Here is an 8,863-nt window from a genome sequence, read left to right on the forward strand (position 1 = left end):
TGTTCTGTAAAAAAACACAAAAAAACATGATAGTCTTGATAATAAGTTGCATAACATTGATAAACCCACATAAAAGTTGTAGTTACTGATTGGAGAACATAGGAAAGAAACAGGAAGTAAGATATCATTGGAGGTGAGTGTGGCTTACTGGTTGGTTGACAAGTCAAGGCTCAATCTTGATTATTACATTTCTTTATTTTAAGGTTACGATTGTGTTCGCGTGTTAATAAGATGCTAACCTGGATTAAAAAAGAACAAAGACACAAACCACAAACAGTCAAGTTGTTCTAATTTAGGTTGTAATTAAATATTAAATCCTAACTGTGCCATGTTGTATCCTACCTCAGTCAGAACTGGTATTCCAATCTTCATTCTCATCTTTCTGTACTGCATTCTGAAGTCGGGGTGGATCTGCTCCTTAGAGCGTCCCAAACGGGAGGAACACTTTGCCACAGCCAGATGGCCATCTCTTCCGACCATCCGGACCTAGATTAAAAATGAAAGATTGAGTTTAAATCTTTATGATTGCTTAAAAATAGAAAGCACAGGGATAAGCAAACACCTGTTAATGAGTTTCACTTCTGTCCAAAAAGTCTGAAGATTTGTTATTTTATTTCTGCACTGTTAAAATAGAACGACTCAAAACACCAGCACTGTGTAGTAAAACCATGAAAAGTAGTGCAGAGATCTGGTGTTTGGAGAGTGTTTGAATGTAAACCCAATGTAAGTGATATAATACACTGAATGTATTTCAAAAGTACTCCGAAACATTAAAAGTGGTTCTTCAAGCTGAATATCGGTGTTTTTTAAGAGAGCCTTGTGAAAACCATTGCTGGCGTTTCAGTGCATGTAAAAGGCAGCATAACACAAAACATACGTATTCAAAAACCAAACTATTTTGAAATGCCAATGGTTTATAGTGTAAATATTGATTGACAATGATTTTCAGACGCTATTTGAATGAACATTTTAAAGAACAAACTGGGAATCCATATTTTTACTAGGGTATGCAGCAGCACTAATTATAGGCTGCAGTTATCAGGCCCGTTGTGATATTATACATTATAAATGATCTTACAATTAAAATGTTTAGGGCTATGTAAGTTATAGCAGGGGTAACATGAGGTAACGCATAAAGTGGGCCTTCATAACTGGTCTTCATATGAGAAGGTGGATGTCAACCCGGGTCTCCTGCTTGTCAAAATCCTGGCTTAGTCCACTCAGCCAGTCTTCAGGACTAAACGGCTGTGCTGAACCACCCTTGTTATATTCAGCACATTGGGGTCTGATTCAGCCTCAACAAAACAAATGTATATCCATGTTAAATCAACAAAACCTAGGAATTCCACCTTTTTATCCCCCAGTTCTTTATTTAGACAGATTGGACACTGGAGACAGAATCCGGAACTAAACTCCTGATTTTTGGGGCCTTAAAATTGTAAATGAATTTGGAATTTTACCCACTCAACATGTGAGGAACTTTATATCAAACCCATATCAAAAAACAAATGTTTCGATTAAAGGCTAAATGTGAACGTCAAACATTGTGCTGCCGTACTGTTCAGAATCCCCCCCCCCCCCAGTCTGGGGCATGGAGGTGGAGAGAAAGGCATTTGTGTCAGGTGTGCCCTCAAAGCAAACAATGTGGTCAAGTATAATACAGGCAAGTTTGCGGGCACCTCCACTGTGGGTTTGTGATAAACACACTGAGGAAAATAAGTGACACCTGGAGACAATCACAAGGACAGGTGAAAAAGATCAGGGAGTGACACTATGGGACTCTCAATCACAGCCAGATGTGATGCAGATTGGATTCAAACCAGGGACTGCAGTGTCCCCACCAACACTGAGATGCAGTGCCTTAGACCACTGCGCCACTCGGGATAGACAGTGCCTTTAGAAATGATTCATATCCCTTGACTTTTTACACATTTTGTTACGTTACAGCCTTATTATAAACTGGATGAAGACAACAAAATTCTCAGCAATATACACACAATACCCCATTATGACAAAGAGAAAACTGTTTTTTAGAAATGTTTGCAAATGTATTGCAACGGGAGTCGTCTGATGAGGAAGAGGAATCATCGGACCAAAGCGCAGCATGGTAAGTGTTCATGCTTTTTATTTTAACTAAACACTATAACAAAATAACAAATGGACAATAAACTAAACCAAAACAGTCCTGTCAGGTTCTAGAAACACTAAACAGAAAATAACTACCCACAAACACGTGGGGAAAAAGCTACCTAAGTATGGTTCCCAATCAGAGACAACGATAGACAGCTGTCCCTGATTGACAACCATACCCGGCCAAACCAAAGAAATACAAAAACATAGAAAAAAGAACATAGAATGCCCACCCAAATCACACCCTGACCAAACCAAAATAGAGACATAAAAAGCTCTCTAAGGTCAGGGCGTGACATGTATTACAAATAAAAACAGAAATAACTTATTTACTTAATTATTCAAACCCTTTGCTGTGAGACTCAAAACTGAGCTCAGGTGCATCCTGTTTCCATTGAACATCCTTGAGATGTTTCTACAACTTGAGTGGAATCCACCTGTGGTAAATTCAATTTATTGGACATGATCTGGAAAGGCACACACCTGTCTATATGAGGTTCAACAAAGACCAAGCCATGAGGTCGAAGGAATTGTCCGTAGAGCTCCGAGACAGGATTGTGTCGAGGCACTGGTCTGGGAAAGGTTACCAAAACATTTCTGCAGCATTGAAGGTCCCCTAGAACACAGTAGCATCCGTCATTCTTAAATGGAAGACTTTTGGATCCACCAAGACTCTTCCTAGAGCTGGCTGCCCGGCCAAACGGCAATCCCTGGTCAGGGAGGTGACCAGGAACCCAATGGTCAGTCTGACAGAGCTCCAGAGTTCATCTGTGGAGATGGGAGAACCTTCCAGAAGGACAACCATCTCTGCAGCACTCCACCAATCAGGCATTTATGGTAGAGTGGCCAGATGGAAGCCACTCCTCAGGTAAAGTGACATGACAGCCCGCTTTGGAGTTTGCAAAAAGGCACCTAAAGACTCTCAGACCATGAGAAACAAGATTCTCTGGTTTGATGAAGCCTAGATTGAACTCTTTGGCCTGTATGAGTACTAATGTTAACATTAGCAGTCATCGGCTGTATTTTTTTCTATTAATTTGAAATAGATGACCATATTTCCATTGATTTTGTAGAATATGAATGATAAATAACTTACAGATATTTGAACAGTCTTACTTTATCAATATAAACATTTTGACCTGTTAATATTTTGTTGTCATTTAATAATTTGCTAAGAACATGTATATCATTCAAAGCTTCAGAATCATATCTTGAAATATTAATTTTGTACTCATGAATTATTATCCTCGACTAATTTATTAATTTGTATTTTCATAAAACTATATTTTCTCTTATCCTTTATAAGCATAATACCATACATTTGACCTTTTGGAATTACCTATGAGGAGTTTATAAGTACACAGTATAAGAACAGGGAATACACAAAAAAAAGGAGGGACTCCCATTTACAGAATGTGGAGACTCCAGAAGGGTTCTAATTCTGCATTAGACAAGATATAAAACGCCATCATAGTGTTTAGGCACCAAAAGAGAAAGGATCTAATTCTGCATGAAACAGGACTCGAAACATTTTCCTGGTTCCTGCTCCCAGTCTCCGGCAAGGTGTTGCACAACTCTTGGCTCTGTGGTGTTACAACACATCATGTCGTGTTTCAGAACACCTTGGGATGAATGTTTCAGAACACCTTAAATCTGTCTCTTAACCCCTTACACCCATGTGCTTCAAAACGCCAGCAAAGTTGGTGGCAGCTAAGATGCCACTAGTTTAAGTGTTACAAAACACTGTATTTTAACAGTGTGGATTTTCATGTCACTTCACATTCACTTGATCCTGATAGTAATGTTTGTATTGAGATCTCAGTGTGTGTGTGTGTGTGTGTGTATGTGTGTGTGTGTGTGTGTGTGTGTGTGTGTGTGTTTTGCTAGAGCCATGATTTTCCTAGCTTACTATAGGACAGAAGCATACAGACACCTGAACCCACTCGTTCTCTCACTCTCTCTTTGCAGCTTAGCACACATGTGCCTCCTGTGTCTTGCAGTGTGTTTCCCTGTGGATGAGTCATCTCCCCTCTGTCTGTTTTTACCACAGTATTCAATGTCTATGGCGTTTCAGTTTGTACTGTAACTCACGCTGCCTCCTCAAAGAGAGCACCGCTTCAGAAGACCTGTCTTGAAACACTGACTCTCCACTGAGGAAACGGAAAAGACGTGGAAGGGAAGGCGTGGAAGGGTAAGACATTACTTGCGCCATGAAAGGGGATAGTGTATCTTGTGGAATATCGTAGTTGGCCGGTATCAAAACATCTGTTATATAACTGTACGTTTAATTAATGAGACATGTTAGTTGCTGCATCATGCCATATTTTGCTAGGTGAAACCTGTCCAATTTGGTCCCAGGGAGCTGGTTGGTGGCCATTGTTGCCAAGGGGAGAAATGTCAAAACTATTCTCGAACATGTCCTAGCTGTGTGCGAAATGCTTCTAGCACAAATCCTTGCGCTAGCAGTCCCACTATACGTTGTACAATCTAAAACAATAAATAACTATCCTTTCAATCTAATCTTAGATAAGTGTCATTGAACGTATTGTTCGTATTATTACCATTAATTATTAATAACGTAGAAGGAAAACTACATGTTGCAATGTAACAATTATTAAGACAGTAATTATTGTACAGTGAAGTGTCGGAGGTTTCAATTAATACGATTACAAAGGTGTAAGGAAGGAAGAGAAAGGAGGGTGATTGCCTGCTGGTTGCCTCTATAGCCTCAAGCCACCTCTTCACACAACACTCAGGTGGCTGGTTATTTTTGAGTGTCTATTCCGGATCCAGTAAATCACGTGTTTTCCTCTCTTTGTCCAAGTGAGATAGGAAACAAGCTGTCACTGTTTCTGTTAAACTCACTCAATGAAAGGAATGGTTCATGAAGTTTTATAACATTGTGTTTTATGAAGGTGTGTGTGTGTGTGTGTGTGTGTGTGTGTGTGTGTGTGTGTGTGTGTGTGTGTGTGTGTGTGTGTGTGTGTGTGTGTGTGTGTGTGTGTGTGTGTGTGTGTGTGTGTGTGTGTGTGTGTGTGCATGCATTTGTGCTCCCTTCCTCCGGAGTTGTCTTTTGAGTGTCAGCAGGGACTGAAATCTCTCTTTGTCTCTTTCTCCCTCTCGCTCCATTCCTCCCTCTACAGGGGAAGCCATTCTCCCCAGTGACTCTGCTGCCCAAGATTGTGGGGATGAAAAACATCATCTTCCACCTGGAAAGGTAGCGTTGGGGAGTAATTGGACTATAAATAAAGAACTGTAATAGGTTGCGTTACCAGCCAAAATACTGTAATCAGATAACAGATACTTTTGAAAACTAGATGATTACTTGCATTACTTTTCAATTTAAAAAGGATGTTTGCGAAAATATACATTATGACACCTTTATGTTTTCTTAATTACCTAAAAGTGCTAGTTTAAGTTTGTTCCACCTGACGTCCCCTATGTCAGAGACCATGATGACACACCAAATGATGACCGCCAGTCTGAAACTACTATGATGTCAGAGACCACTGTGGTGACAAACCATGTGACGAACACTATGATGTCAGACCAAATGGGTTTGTGGAATCTTTTTTTGCCTTCTTCTAATGCCTCTTAAGGGGAAACTAATCCAAAAGTAACTGAAAGTAATCAGATTACGTTTACTGAGTTTGGGTAATCCAGAAGATGCATTACTGACAACAATTTTGGATAGGAAACGGATTACATTTAGAAATTTACCTAACAATTTACCTACCCAACCATGCTAAAACAACATTTTCATATCAGGAAGACGGTGTCAGTTCACAAGCTGCTAAAATAGATCTTCTGTGTATTAGTATCACATTTAGATTTTCTCTGCTGACTCTGTGGGTGACAGCCAATTATTTAGCGTGTTGACCTTCTGCAGAGAAACACATTCATAATCACAGAAGCAGAGTGGAACTAAAGGAATGTACTCTTAGGGGCTTGGTGTTATACTCAAGAGATGTGTGTGAGTGGAGGGGTTTATTACTTCATAACTTTAGTCTCTCTCTCTCCCACTCTATCCTTCTCTCCCTCTATCTCCTTTCCCCTCTCTATCAAACTTTTTTTTGCTCCCCCTCTCCTCCCCTCTCTGACCTTCTGAAGCAGAGCCTTGGGGCAGAGCAACTGCCGGTCACTCGACCTTACCCCGGTTTGGAGCGTATCCCCTGGCAGTACAGTAGATGGGGATTGTTGGCAGTCTCGTACACAGCCCCACTGGACGGAGGGGTCTGGGTGTGTGTGGTGGGGGAGGGTATTATTACGCAGGGCTCATTGTTGCTCCAGCCAACTCCCTGCCCTCCCTTCTCCAGAATGTGCCCTTTAGATCATTGTGCATGGAGACCAAGCCATGGTGTTCTGGAGCCTGCCATGCTGCAGCGTTCTGGCCAACATGGCCGCTGCTACGGTACTGCCGCTCTCTGCTGCTGTGTGTTAGATTGTGACTCTGAGGTAGTGCCAGTGATTTGAGCTCAGATACCAAGAGAAGCCAGTGCAACCGGGCTGCCCGCCCAGTCATTAACAGTCTCTCTCGCTCTCTCTCGCTCTCTCCAACACCGTGAGACTAGACCATGAGTTTAATGGCTGCTTGTCCAGGGGTTTACGGCCCCTGATTTCGCTCACTTCCAGTGGCTAAATCATTTATGAGCGGGCAAGTGGAGAGACTAGTGGTTAGAGAGGTTTGGGTACATGTGTTATTGTTTGCGCCGCCGGGTCATCGGGGGTCATTAGGTATCCAAGACTGCATAGTGCTGCAGGTGCCGAAACCCAGATCTATTTTATTATTATATATGTTTGTTTTAAAACTTTTTAAATTTAATTCTTCATCAGATATTTCCTCACCCAGTTCCTCTTCCCATGAGGATTTAATCATGTTTAATGAGATGGTTTGTAGTGAGCGAATTTGACTAGAGATGATTGACAAGGTAACTTTAAGAGTAGGAAGTGGGATAAGAAATGTGTCTAACTGTGTTTCACCAGGAAGGGTGGGGAATCCTGGATCTGTGGATGTAACTCCGGACTTGTAAGAACTTAAAGAAATGATGTCAGGGGACACCAAATTTAGCTGATAATTGTTCAGACATACTAAATGTATTGTTAATATGCAGATCTCTGAATCTGTTAATACCGAAAGCCAAAGAGGTGCCTAAATTGATTCCAGATCTTCAATGTTGTTCTGACATATATTTTTGGTGAAGGAGGCATAAGGGCCTGTAACAGAGGAGTGAGCGAGGGAAGACAATGATGCTGGTAGAGATGAGTTCTTCCATCTCTAGCCAAATTGGGGGTGGGAATATCTCTCTGCTCTGCAACCAGTACTGAAAGATCCTAAGGTTAGTGGCCCAATAATAGAATCTGAAATCCGCTAGACTGCGTCATGTTTGGGCGTCTGCAAAAGCTGTTTTCGTATCCTGGGGGCATTTTGTCCCATATAAAAGGGTAGTATTAGGCCGTCAATCTTTTTGAAATATGTTTTGGGAATTAAAATTGGAAGGCACTGATAGAGATATAAGTATTTGGGGAGAGTATTCATTTGAATAGAATTCATTATTTCGACTAAGGAGAGGTAGCAAAGGCCAGAGTTCCAAATCGTCCTTAGTACGGGTTAAAAGAGAGGCAAAGTTGGCTTGAAAAAGGCTTTCAAATCTGAATGTGACATGTACCCCGGGATAAATAAAACTACTGTGAGCAATTTTAAATGGCAAGTTATGTAAAGGGGGATTTTTTTTGTGGCCATATTAAGCAGCATCAATTTGCTTTTACTGAGATTCAGTTTATTCCCTGATAAGTGATCGAAAGATGCGAAAGTGGCAAGGGCAGCAGGAACAGAGACAGAAAGGTTGGATGTGTATAATAATAAATCATCTGCATATGAAGACAGTTTTTGTTCGTGTCTGTATCTGACTATACCTTTAGGGGGTTGGAGCAAAGTGCTATTGCAAGTGGTTCTATGGCGAGGGCAAACAGTAAGGTACTTATAGGGCAACCCTGGCGTGTCAATCATTGCAAAGGGAAGCAATCTGATTAAGTGTTATTAGTCCTGACAGAGGCTTGAGGGTTTGAGTACAGACGTCTTATCCAAATTTGGAGCCAAACCCAAATTTATTTAGAGTTTAAAAAATATATTTCCATTCCACCCGGTAAAACGCTTTCTCCGCATCCAGGGATATAAATGGCTTCAGAGGCATTGGCGACAGAAGTATTATATATAAAATTAAATAATCGTTGAAGAATGAGTGTCCATTTTTAATAAATCCTGTTTGATCTGGAGAGAATTGATGGGAAGACTGTTACCAGACAAGTTGCCAGAAGTTTGGCTAGAATTTTAGTCAACATTTAGCAAGCTAATTGGATGGTATCATACACAGTCAACAAATGGTTGCCTGAGTGAGAGTCTATGGGAGAGCACCATTTACAAATGGTTGCCTGACTGAGAGTCTGTGGGAGAGCACCATTTACAAATGCTTCATTGTACATTTCAATTAGAATAGAGGCTATTTTGGAGAGAAACTTTTTATAAAACTTTGCAGAGTAGCCGTCAGGCCCTGAGCTTGTCCCAGATTGAAGGGATTTGACAGCATTAGACAATAATTCAACAGTGATCGACTGCTCTAATTTTTTAACCAAATCCTGGCTGACAGAAGGCACAGAAAGTGAGTGGAAGAAATAATCAAATTCCAATGTATCTGCTTTACATTCAGAAGTATTTAAAGAAGTATTTTGATCCCCC

At 40.8% G+C, this 8,863-nt stretch overlaps 1 long non-coding RNA gene across 1 annotated transcript; it reads left to right on the top strand.

The window, feature by feature from the left end:
* The first annotated feature begins 4,103 nt into the window (after positions 1-4,103).
* On the top strand, positions 4,104-8,004 carry LOC115129920 (uncharacterized). The gene is made up of 4 exons (XR_003863698.1): positions 4,104-4,321; positions 5,274-5,347; positions 5,578-5,687; positions 6,241-8,004. It is a non-coding gene; the product is annotated as an uncharacterized LOC115129920 (long non-coding RNA).
* The last annotated feature ends 859 nt before the right edge of the window (positions 8,005-8,863 follow it).

Source organism: Oncorhynchus nerka, linkage group LG5 (assembly GCF_034236695.1).
Source record: "Oncorhynchus nerka isolate Pitt River linkage group LG5, Oner_Uvic_2.0, whole genome shotgun sequence".
NCBI lineage: Eukaryota > Metazoa > Chordata > Actinopteri > Salmoniformes > Salmonidae > Oncorhynchus > Oncorhynchus nerka.